Raw genomic sequence first — 13,518 nt, forward strand, 5'->3', positions numbered from 1 at the left:
GTCAGTTCTTCAGTCTGAAGATAACTTCTGCTCCACTGTTTTACTTGAGGACCTGCAAGAGTGAAAAGTGGCATGGGTACTGCCTTTGCCCCTTGACATAAGTTGTAAAAAAAAAAAAATGTGGCTATGTGGTAAGAAGCTTGCTTCCCAACCTTGGGCTGACCAAAGCTTTGTGAATGGTTTTGGTAGACAGTAAATGAAGGAAGTCCGTCATATATATATAAAATTCAAATTACGATAAACGTAAACAAACAAACGAAGTTTGCTTTTAGAAGCGTTGAGATGTCTTAGAAAGTTAAAGAAGTGATTTTAAATTCTCAATCGCAGGATAATGCTAATAATATAGCCTGAACAGGATAAACTACCCCTATTTTGCAGAAAGAAGTGTAGGTGATTAGCTATGATATATATATATATATATATATATATATATATATATATATATATATATATATATATATATATATATATATATATATAGATATATATATATATATATATATATAGATATATATATATATATATATATATATATATAGATATATATATATATATATATATATATATATATAGATATATATATATATATATATATATATATATATATATATATAGATATATATATAGATATATATATATAGATATATATATAGATATATATATATATATATAGAGCGTGGCCGTTGCCAGTACCGCCTGACTGGCTCCTGTAGGATTTTCGAGCGAGATCGTTGCCAGTGCCCCTGGACTGGCTTGTGCGGGTGGCACATAAAAGACACCATTTCGAGCGTGGCCGTTTTCGTGCGGGTGACACGTAAAAGCACCCACTACACTCTCTGAGTGGTTGGCGTTAGGAAGGGCATCCAGCTGTAGAAACTCTGCCAAATCAGACTGGAGCCTGGTGTTGCCATCCGGTTTCACCAGTCCTCAGTCAAATCGTCCAACCCATGCTAGCATGGAAAGCGGACGTTAAACGATGATGATGATGATGATGATGATAGATGTGTATATCTGTGTGTCTGTTTTTGCCCCCACCCCATCACCACTTGACAAATGGTGTTGGTGTGTTTATGCCCCTGTAACTTATGAGTTCGATAGAATAAGCACTAGGCTGAAAAAATAAATCCTGGGGTCGATTTGTTCAACTAAAAACCCTTCAAAATAGTGCTCCAGCATGACTGCAGTCAGATGACTGAAACTAGTAAAAGAATAAAATACATATTTCTTTTTTTGAATGGTGAAGCTTGAAGCAGATAAAGCTATAAATAATAGCATGTAAATATTGGGTTTAAAAATCCTTTGGATAGAAAAGGTGAATGAAAATTTATATACAGGGTGTGATGGGTAAATTGTTGCCATTTTATATTTATAATTTTGCGCATGCCCATTGTTTGTTTTTGATTTTGTCAACTACACAATATAGTAAGGTCAGTTGGGCATCATCTGTGAGAAAACAGCACCGTGACACAATTCACTCTGCTAGAAATTTGGAAACAACATGCTGTATTGCTTGGTATTCGCACCGGAAGCTCCAATACAAACATTTCAGAGTGTTTGGGTGTCAATCTGAGGACATCTGGGAGTGATAAATATCAAACATCCAGTCAACATCACAGTGTTTGGAGTGATCACTAGTGATGGCGATGTAATGCCTCCATTCACCTTCCCACTTGGCCTCACACTCAACATGGAGGCCCTGGGTGAAGAGGGTGGCTGCTGGAAGACCCTATGTCTGGCAACAGGACTCTGCACCATGCCACACAAGCAGGAGAACCCAGTCATGGATGTCAGACAATTTCTGCAACCACATCACCCCTAACGTCTGGCTACCTAACTCCCCAAACTGCAACTCCCTTGATTGTTATGTGTGAGGCACAGTTGAGTGTGAAACCAACAAAACTCCTTGTAACACCGAAGATGAACTGACGACAAGGATTATGGCAGCATTCACCAATTTAAACAAGGAGACCGTTCTGCAAGAGATTCCGAAGTTGTCTGGAGGCTGTGGTTGAAGCCAATGGCAATTTTATTGAATGAATTTACTCTTTAGTATTTCAAGATATTTTTATGTAATTTTGGTAAATATATCTGTTAAAATGAGATGTCAGTGTTATTTCCATTTTTGCATAATTTAGACGACAATATATTTACTGCACCCTGTATGTATATATATATATATATATATATATATCTCACCATCATCATCATTTAACGTCCGCTTTCCATGCTAGCATGGGTTGGATGATTTGACTGAGGACTGGCAAGCCAGAAGGCTGCACCAGGCTCCAATCTGATCTGGCAGAGTTTCTACAGCTGGATGCCCTGCCCTTCCTAATGCCAATATATATATATATATATATATGACCAGAAATAATTTTTGTTTCTTTTTATGGAAACAAAAGGGTTTATAGGACAACAAAAAAGAAGTGCTCAAATGTAAATGAGACAAAGATAAAGAGAAATTAAAACATCAAATTTGAGTCAACGACTTTATATATAACACCATATATATGATCAAATGTTTGAAGTATGGGTGTTATATATATAAAGTTGTTGACTCGAATTTGATGTTTGTTCTATGATTAATGTTTCTTGATATATATTCATACGGCTCAGAGGGGAGAGAGGGGGAACTCTTATGGAATATTCTCTGCTCTCTCCTCTGCAGCACTTATACTCCCTGCCACTGTTTCTCAGTGCATCTCCAACACCATCTATTTCTTTCTCTCGCACACTCCGATGTCTCTCTGTCTTTCTCTCTAACTCTATCTCTCCTCGTTTTTCCTTCTGGGGTAGCCAAGTATGTCCTCTTTAGTAAGACACCTATCTCTGTCCCTGTATTATACTCTAACCTCTCACTTGGCACAAAGCTACTCCCCTTGATTCTACTCCCACTCCCAGGTTTTTGTCCTGCAATTTACTTCACAACCCCATTGTGTTGTTGCCATGTAAAAAGTACCAGTGCTAATGTCACATAAAAAAAACTACCCAGTACACTCTGTAAGGTCATTGGCATTTGAAGGGCATCCAGCCATTAAACCTGTGCCAAAGTAGATAATGGTGCTATTGCAGCTCTCTCTGGTTTGCCAGCTCTTGTTAAACCATCTAACCCATGCCAGCATGGGAAACAGATGTTAAATAATGATACTTGTGTGTGAGATATACATCTATCTATCTGTCTGTCTGCCCATCCATCCGTCCGTCCATCTATCTATCTATGAAGGGTAAAGACCTCCTTCAGTCACGAGTGACCATGGGATTATACCTAGTAAGTTCCCCTCCGAGGCACAAGTCCGAGCAAGGTTGTTTGTGGAAGACCAGCAGTCTCCAGTGTATATCAGCCTCCCCTCTCCGTGCCACCTATGTTATCTAAAGGAAAAGCAAACACCGATACAGCTTGGCACCAGTGACGTTGCAACTCATTTCTATAGCTGAGCGAACTGGAGTGACATGAAATAGTGTCTTGATGTCTTGCTCAAGAACACAACACACAGTCTGGTCTGGGAATTGAACCGACTACCTTGTGATTGTGAGCCTGATGCTTTAACCACTGAGTCATGCGCCTTCATACACACATATATATCCCTTTGTTCATTTTACATCCGGTGTTTTCTTTCCTTGTATGGGTTGGGTTGAATACTATTTCATTTACAGCTGAATGCCTTTTCTGTTACCTACTCTTCTTTGTTTCTCAAGTAAAAGTTTTATTTTATTTTATGTTTATTCGAGAATGCAGAGCTACAATGGTATCATGGTATCGCTGAAATGGTATCATGCGAGGTGCAGAATGTAAAAATTTACATGCATACACACAAACACACACAACAAGCTTCCATGCAATTTCCATTCATGAGGCTCCCATTGCCTCATGGATAAAGTTGAAGACACTTAGCCAAAGTACCACATAAATATGAAGTGAACTTACCTCACACAACCTCTTTCTGTGTGTGTGTGTGTGTGTGTTCATACATACATATTTATATATATATATAATATAATTAAAATTCAGTTGAATTAGGTACTTAAACTGAGGCACCTTGCCAGTTCAGTATAGCCCGCACAGCTCCAAGTTAGCTGAACAAAATGTAAATAAGTAAATGTTCAAATGGTGCTTTTTCTACTTGCCATGATTGTTTATTTCTAGAATAATACTGTAAAGTAAGTGTGAGAGGCCAGATCTGGTTAGTCTGAACATAAAACTGGTAGAATATTTTGGTTGGATATGGCCAGTTTAACTCTTTTATTACTAACCCGGCTGAAACTGGCTCTGGCTCTGTAGTATAAATGTCTTGTTTTTATAAGTTTTGAATTAAAATCTTCCACCAAACCTAAGTCACAATTTATGTTCCTAACACTAGCTTAATGATAACGAAGTTATTTTACTAAATTCTTTGTTATATTTAAAATAATTAAAAGAAACACAGAGCATCTCAAAATAGATACAGTAACTAAAGGGGTAAAGTGATCTGAATCAAAACTTTCTGTTGTCTTTATGGTACACATATTGAATGATACAATATCATTTGAATGATACAACAACAGCCACCTTGCAAACATTTAATAGGAACATTTAATTTCACTGTACAAGTAATATTCAGGTTGGTCATGAATTAGGAAATTTCCAGAAGTCAACACGATTAAAAGAATAATTCTGTAGCATTTATAAATAGTTGATTACAAAAGGTCAGTACTGAAGCTTGCCATGACAGGAGAAAATATATATATTAGATACATATTGGCCAACTACAATGGCATATCCTGGTTGAGCAGGAATCATTAAAATGACTATTGTAAATGGCATGTGAGTGTCTGGAGCTGGATTATGGGTTGTCACACACTGAAGGGTGGTGCTAAAACCAAACCTTTATATGACCCTTGTACCGTGATGTTCCAGAATGATTTAAGATGATCTATCACATGAAGTCTGGTTGCTGATTGGTTCAATAACTTGACCACTCATGTGAACAAGGTTGCGCTATGTTGTGACTTAAACTTTACAATCTGGTAACTCGGTTTTGAGTCTTGTTAGACTTTCATTAAAATTCTGTTAATTTATGTTACAAACACCAACTTAATAATGACAGTTATTTTTCTAAATTTTTCATTATTTTCTAAATTTTTCATTATTTTCTAAATTGAAACAAGCACATTGCATTTCAATAGATGTAAAGTAAGAAAAAGGTTAAATATTTCTATTTTGTACTATCTACGGCGGTACATATTGTACTATCTACAGCGGTACATATTCTAAAATTGGAACGATACAGAGAAGATTAGCATGGCCCCTGCGCAAGGATGACACACAAATTCGTGAAGTGTTCCATATTTTCCATAGGCGCACGAGTGGCTGTGTGGTAAGTAGCTTGCTTACGAACCACATAGTTCTGGGTTCAGTCCCACTGCGTGGCACCTTGGGCAAGTGTCTTCTACTATAGCCTCGGGCTGACCAAAAGCCTTGTGAGTGGATTTGGTAGACGGAAACTGAAAGAAGCCCGTCGTATATATATATATATATATGTGTGTGTGTGTGTGTTTGTATGTCTGTGTTTGTCCCTACAACATCACTTGACAACTGATGCTGGTGTATTTACATCCCCGTAACTTAACGGTTCGGCAAAAGATACAGATAGAATAAGTACCAGGCACAAAAAAGAATAAGTCCTGGGGTCGATTTGCTCGACTAAAGGCGGTGCTCCAGCATGGCCGCAACCAAATGACTGAAACAACTAAAAGAATAAAAGAACAGAATATAACTCACATATATCATGTTCTTTTTTTTGTTTCAACATGTATCAGCCATAAATGTATTAAATGCCTATATCAATATTGTCATCTTTATTGCATATACATAGACGGGAGACAATGATCTTGGAGTCTTGTTGCTTTTCCCATATCACTTGGGTTACATTGCGGTTAAGCTTTCTCATAACTTTTGAAGATAATCATTAGAATTGTGTCAGCATGTGTAAGATTGGAAACATCAGCAAAATATCTGTTTGTTGTTCTTTAATCTAAAGTAGACTAATGTTTTAGGTGATGGGGGGGGGTCTCTGTTTTTTTCAGTGAAGAAAATTTCACACATGCATGCGCGTGCGCGCACACACACACACACACACACACACACACACACACACACACACACACACACACACACATACATACATACTAACATACATACTAACATACATACACACATACACACACTAACACGCATATACACACACACACTAACACACACTAACACATACATACTAACATACATACACACATACACACACTAACACGCATATACACACACACTAACACACACACACACATGGACTAGCACACACACACATACACACGCACAGACTAACACACACACGGACCAACATACACACACACACTCACGGACCAACACACGTGGACTAACACACACATACACATGGACTAACACACATACACACGGACTAACACACAAATACACACGGACTAACACACACGTACACACGGACTAACACACACGTACACATGGACTAACACACATGTACACACGGACTAACACACACATACACTAATACTCAGACACTAACACACACACTGTTTTTTTTTTTTTTTTTTTTCAGAAAATAAAATTTCTCACTTGCAAGCATGTGTATGCATGCACATACTAACACACACATGTGTATGTGTGTGTGCGCCAGTAATCTTTATTATTTCAGCTGATATCAAGAACACCACTAGATTGACAAAGAAACCTTCAACTTGATTGCTCTGCTTGCTAGAAATAACATGCAAAAAACCTCAATCACTGTTCTATAACCATTCTATTTCTTGTTGTTTAACCACGTATCAGCTCAAATCCTGCTAACCTATGATAAAAGACATTCTAGCCTTGACCTTTCTGTATTTTTTGTATATTCAATATGACATTAAATTAGGTTTTCTTTTTTTCTTTTCAAAAAAATAATGTGATTTTAATGAAGTTTGGCAGCTATTTCTAACAAGCTCAGCAACTGTTTAGAAACTGGAGCCCTCTTATTGGTTCATTCCTTTGTATTTAATGCTGTCTCGCAGCCACCCCACTTTCTTTTTATGTTAAGAAAGGAAAAGTGCACATATGAAACAGAAGAAGAATGTTGGAATCTGATATATATGTAATATATATGTATGCATGTGTGTGCATGTATATGTGTGTATGCATGTCTGTGTATACACACACATATATGTATATATATATATATATATATATATATATATAATATGTATGTATACACACACACACACATCTGTTTATGTGTATATTTATATATATATATATATATGTGCGTATGTGTATATTTATATATGTGTGTGTGTATATATATATATACATGTGTATGTGTGTATATCTATGTATATATATATATATATATATATATATATATATACATATATATAATGTGTGTATGCTTATGTATGTATGTATATATCTATGTATGTATATATCTATATATATATATTTATATATATATATATATTTTTTTTTTGTATGTATAATGTAATAGTTTAGGGAAAAAAAACCATTGGCTTCATATCTAGCGTGAACTAGATATCTCTTCTGTTTCTCTAAACTAACCGTTCTCTGCAAAGAATATTTTTTTAAACACAAGAATGCTGGTGATAGTTCAAGAAATATTCCTCTTAAAAAATTATGGCCTAGTGAGTTGTCTTGCTTCACTTGATAGCAAGGTTTTCCAATTTTGAAGTAAAACTCCCCACGGCTATATATATCTTTCTGCCATACACAATTTACATAGTCTTGTTCCATTGCGATCAGATCCACAAGTTTCCAGTAATTCCCACCTGATGTTGAAGGGCGTATGATCATCCTTTAGGCGCCGTATGTATGCTGCAAGTGTTGTTGTGTTACATCTTGGTTGAATAGTAGCATTTTCCTAGCTTGCATAATTATATCTATTTCTCTATCACTTATGTTGGTAATTTGTCTAGCATATACTAACACCTTATCAAGTAACATTTTCGATATCGATGGATAAAAGCCTACTATATCGAATTCTATGAACTTAGCTCTAAAAGTGTTTCGTTTGGTCTCAAACCAATGTAACACCTTGTGTGTGTTACGCCATAAAGAGAAATTAGATACCTTCCTTGTGTCTTTATTAACTCTTCTTAAGATGTGTTTACTCACCAGTCCGATTTCGGACTTGGCAGGGTTAATCAGGTGGCATTTAATGTTGGAAGCGAAGTTCGGTTTGTGATGCTTGATTGTTATAAATGCATTACGTTTAGCTAGTATTTCTACCCTGTTGGCAATGTCCAGGTCGGTGGCTATTCGCTTTGCCTCATAATTGATGTTAACATAGGTATGTAGTGCAACCCACAGATCTTCATTCAGGGTCCCGGAGAGATGTAACACAACAACACTCGCAGCATACATACGGCGCCTAAAGGATGATCATACGCCCTTTAACATCAGGTGGGAATTACTGGAAAGTTGTGGACCCTATTGCAATGGAACAAGAGTGTGTAAATTGTGTATGGCAGAGAAATATATAATACTTATGAACTCACATGAGCCAGGAGGCTACCTGAACTCCAGGACAGAAGCTGTTGGGAGTCGTCCACATTTTCGGAAATTTTTACTGTAAAATTGGAAAACCTTACTATCAAGTGAAGCAAGACAACTCGTCCAGCCATAATTTTTTAAGAGGAATATTTCTTGAACTATCACCAGCGTTCTTGTGTTTAAAAAAATATTCTTTGCAGAGAATGGTTATTGTTTAGAGAAACTGAAGAGATATCTAGTTCACGCTACATATGAAACCAATGGTTATTTTCTAAACTATTATGTTACACATACAAAAATAAACAACTGCCCTATATTTTGTAGGGTATGCTCTTCTCCTGATTTATGAATATATATATATATATATATATATATATATATATATATATATATATATATATATAAATATATATATATATTAAATTCAAATTACGATGAACATAAACAGGTGTGAGTTTGAGTCTCATAGCTGGCCGCCTACACTTTTTTCTGCCATTCTCATGCAAGAGAACCCATATATATATATATATATATATATATACATGTATGCATATGTATGTCTGTGTGTGTGTGTATATATATATATATATATATATATATATAATATATATATACACACACATATATCTATACAAGAGTAAGCACATAAATGTGAAACAAGGTGGAAAAAATATTTATATATATATGTATGTATGCACGTGTGTGTGTATGAGAGTGTGGGTGGAAAAATATAAAGAGTGATGTCTTAAGAAAATATGAATTAGCAAAAATAGAATGTACATGTGGCGAGGATAGTAATTGCCAGAGTAATTGATCTGGGGATATTCATCTCATATTTTTTTGATAGTGGGTTGATGGGACATTAAAGATATGGTATTATTTAGGTGGATAGGAGGGAAGGCTGAAATTTGTGATTTTCTTTTATTTTTTCTTGCAAAAATGTTTGGTAGTAGACACATATGTGCACTGTAAGAGGAAAAACATTATCCTAATTAAAATAAGGTTAGGCTTTGCATATTATTTATAATAATGTTAGTCTTGGATCATTATGGGAATATTAGCAGGAAAATTGACAGAATGTGATATAGTAGTGTGTGTTGTTGGCACTCCGTCGCTTATGACGTCGAGGGTTCCAGTTGATCCGATCAACGGAACAGCCTGCTCGTGAAATTAACATGCAAGTGGCTGAGCACTCCACAGACACGTGTACTCTTAACGTAGTTCTTGGGGATATTCATCGTGACACAGTGTGACAAGGCTGACCCTTTGAATTACAGGCACAATAGAAACAGGAAATAGGAGTGAGAGAAAGTTGTGGTGAAAGAGTACAGCAGGGTTCGCCACCATCCCCTGCTGGAGCCTCGTGGAGCTTTAGGTGTTTTCGCCCAATAAATACAACGCCCGGTCTGGGGATTGAAACCGCGATCCTATGACCACGAGTCCGCTGCCCTAACCACTGGGCCATTGCGCCTCCAGTAGTGTGTGTACCAAATAGGAATCAATCTGGTTGTTGTTTAACCCATGGTCAGCAGCTCTGTTTTAGCAGATCTGTGATCAGACATTCAGCTGTAACTGACATTTTCCAGATATAATGTATCTAAGACCATATTATTCAGTGAAGTGTCCGTTTTTTTTTTGTTAAGGGACAGTAAGCTGTTCTCTTTATTATTTTGCAAACATATTTGGTTTTTTTTTTTTTGCAAGGTTAAGTCCTTATTGACTTGCAATGTACTTTTAATTGTTTTCTTATTTGGCAAAAAAATTAGATGTACTTGCATAACCAGACAAGCTTACACACTACAGGCTTCGTTCAAGGTTTTGGTCTTCTTGGGGGCTATAACAGAAGACTTCTGCCTAAGTTGCTGTGTGGTAGGACTGAACCCAAAATCACATGGTTGGGAAGCAAGCTTTTTAGCTGTACAGCCATGCTTGCAAGAAAAGTTACATGTATTTCCTTTAGCTCATTTCAATTTTTAATCATGGAAATTACAAATGGCCAAATATTTTGCAATTCTCTATTCATATCATCATCATCATTGCTTAACGTCCGCTTTCCATGCTAGCATGTGTTGGACGATTTGACTGATGACTGGTGAACCAGATGGCTACACCAGGCTCCAAACTGATTTGGCAGAGTTTCTACAGCTGGATGCCCTTCCTAACACCAACCACTCCGAGAGTGTAGTGGGTGCTTTTACGTGCCGCCGGCACGAAGGCCAGTCAGGCGGTTAAAAAAAGAATAAGAATCCCCTCTGATGATGGTCTACACAGGCTTGTGTTTGTTTATGTGTCATTGCCAAGGTCCAGTATAACTGAAATTTAGCTGCAGTAGTTAGCTTGGCTGTTAACAAGTATCACATTTCCTCCTTAAGTGAATAAATTTCACAAAGTAAATTTTTAATTACTTAAAATTATCTCTCTTTTGTTTTGGGTGTTAGTAAGAGTTACTACCAAGTTTTCATTTTTTGTTCTCACAGAAGTGAGATGTCGATTACTTGTGTAATTTATGCGTGCATCATTGAGTATGTCACTCTTGAATGTATCTCTGAATTCACATTAGTGACCCACTTGAGCTCATTGTTTTTAAATTATGAAACCATTCAGTTCACAAGGATAATTTGATCTTATAGTTTTAATGAGTTGACTAATAGATGTAAGTAAAATGATCTACATTGCTCATATACATACTTACAAATATATATTCATAAATGACTTTACTTCATTATAGAAATATATATATATATATGCGTGTGTGTGCGGATCTACTTTTGCATACTGATGTGCACATATGCAGCTTTGTGAGGTTTGCAGGAGTTTGGCATGTTTAAAGCCACTGCCATAAGCACAGATCTTTTACTCCTTAGAATTTAAACCAACCATATCTGGCTAAAATGTTTCTCCTGTTTTATGTTCAAACTGGCCAGATCTGGCCTCTCACACCAATCCTACAATATCATATTAAAAACTAACAGCTATCTCATCAGTACCTCAAAGTTACAAGATAATGCATGATTAATTCAAAACAATGTCAATAAATAAGCATTACTTTTGACAGAATAAGGTGAATGCTAATGGGTTAAATAAGTGATTGTTTCTCTTAGAAACTAGTAGACAGTACTCCCACCATCTCTCTGTCATTCCCTCCCCATCTCTCCCATACTCCACTCTCTCTCATACTCCCCATCTCTCTCATACTCCCCATCTCTCTCATACTCCACTCTCTCTCATACTCCACTCTATCTCATACTCCACTCTATCTCATACTCCACTCTATCTCATACTCCACTCTATCTCATACTCCACTCTATCTCATACTCCACTCTATCTCATGCTCCACTCTATCTCATGCTCCACTCTATCTCATGCTCCACTCTATCTCATGCTCCACTCTATCTCATGCTCCACTCTATCTCATGCTCCACTCTATCTCATGCTCCACCCTATCTCATGCTCCACTCTATCTCATGCTCCACTCTATCTCATGCTCCACTCTATCTCATGCTCCACTCTATCTCATGCTCCACTCTATCTCATGCTCCACTCTATCTCATGCTCCACTCTATCTCATGCTCCACTCTATCTCATGCTCCACTCTATCTCATGCTCCACTCTATCTCATGCTCCACTCTATCTCATGCTCCACTCTATCTCATGCTCCACTCTATCTCATGCTCCACTCTATCTCATGCTCCACTCTATCTCATGCTCCACTCTATCTCATGCTCCACTCTATCTCATGCTCCACTCTATCTCATGCTCCACTCTATCTCATGCTCCACTCTATCTCATGCTCCACTCTATCTCATGCTCCACTCTATCTCATGCTCCACTCTATCTCATGCTCCACTCTATCTCATGCTCCACTCTATCTCATGCTCCACTCTATCTCATGCTCCACTCTATCTCATGCTCCACTCTATCTCATGCTCCACTCTATCTCATGCTCCACTCTATCTCATGCTCCACTCTACCTCATGCTCCACTCTACCTCATGCTCCACTCTACCTCATGCTCCACTCTACCTCATGCTCCACTCTACCTCATGCTCCACTCTACCTCATGCTCCACTCTACCTCATGCTCCACTCTACCCCATGCTCCACTCTACCCCATGCTCCACTCTATCCCATGCTCCACTCTATCCCATGCTCCACTCTATCCCATGCTCCACTCTATCCCATGCTCCACTCTATCCCATGCTCCACTCTATCTCATACTCCACTCTCTCTCATTCCCCTTCCTTCTCTCTCATCCTCTATACATTCTCCCCCCTCCCTCATCACCCCCCTTCCCTCATCCCCCCCTCATCACTCTCTCTCCTATTGTCCTTCAGTTATATGGGCCCTCTCTTGCCCCCTTTTGTCTTGTAAGCTGCAAGGTGACCTCACTAGTGCTCGTGCGTAAATAAAAAGAGCGCTCTGTACATTTTGTAAAGCAGTTGGCATTAGGAAGGGCATCCAGCTATAGAAACCGTGCCAAAACAGACATTACAGCATGGTATAGTCCTCTCTTTGGATTCTGTTGAACTGTCCAACCCATGCCAACAAGGAGGGCAGATGTTAAATGATGATTTTGTGTGTGTGTGTGTGTGTGTGTGTGTGTGTATACATTGTTATTGTTCTTCAGTCTCAGACCCACCCTGATCAAGGTGACAAATGATCAAAGGAATTGTAGCTGTACCCATCCCATCTTTTCTGGGACAGTGTCGTTCAATGCTTCCTTCTCTTCCTTTAAGATAGTAGGGTCTGCTTGAGAGGGATTTTGCTGCTGTTTTCAGGAAGCTGAGCGATCATGTTGAAGAACTTCTGTTGATTCATATACATTTCCCATGAGTAAGGTTGTATTTCAACATTTGAAATTTATAGAACTCTGTGTGTGTGTATTGTCATCATCACATCTGCTTTTCCATACTTGCATGTATGTATGTGTGTGTGTAAATACATACAAGAGTGTGTTTGGGTATCTAAGGTA

At 37.6% G+C, this 13,518-nt stretch overlaps 1 protein-coding gene and 1 non-coding gene across 2 annotated transcripts in view; both read left to right on the forward strand.

Annotated features, from left to right (window-relative positions):
* The window catches only part of LOC106876853 (beta-1,4-galactosyltransferase 7), a 62,931-nt gene that overhangs the window by 4,615 nt on the left and 44,798 nt on the right, over positions 1-13,518 (forward strand). The gene's annotated exons all lie outside the window — the stretch shown is intronic.
* LOC128247147 (U6 spliceosomal RNA) lies at positions 5,224-5,330 on the forward strand. The gene has a single exon (XR_008263561.1). It is a non-coding gene; the product is annotated as a U6 spliceosomal RNA (small nuclear RNA).

The sequence above is a fragment of the Octopus bimaculoides genome, chromosome 2 (assembly GCF_046866305.1).
Source record: "Octopus bimaculoides isolate indiv1 chromosome 2, ASM4686630v1, whole genome shotgun sequence".
In the NCBI taxonomy this organism is placed as follows: domain Eukaryota; kingdom Metazoa; phylum Mollusca; class Cephalopoda; order Octopoda; family Octopodidae; genus Octopus; species Octopus bimaculoides.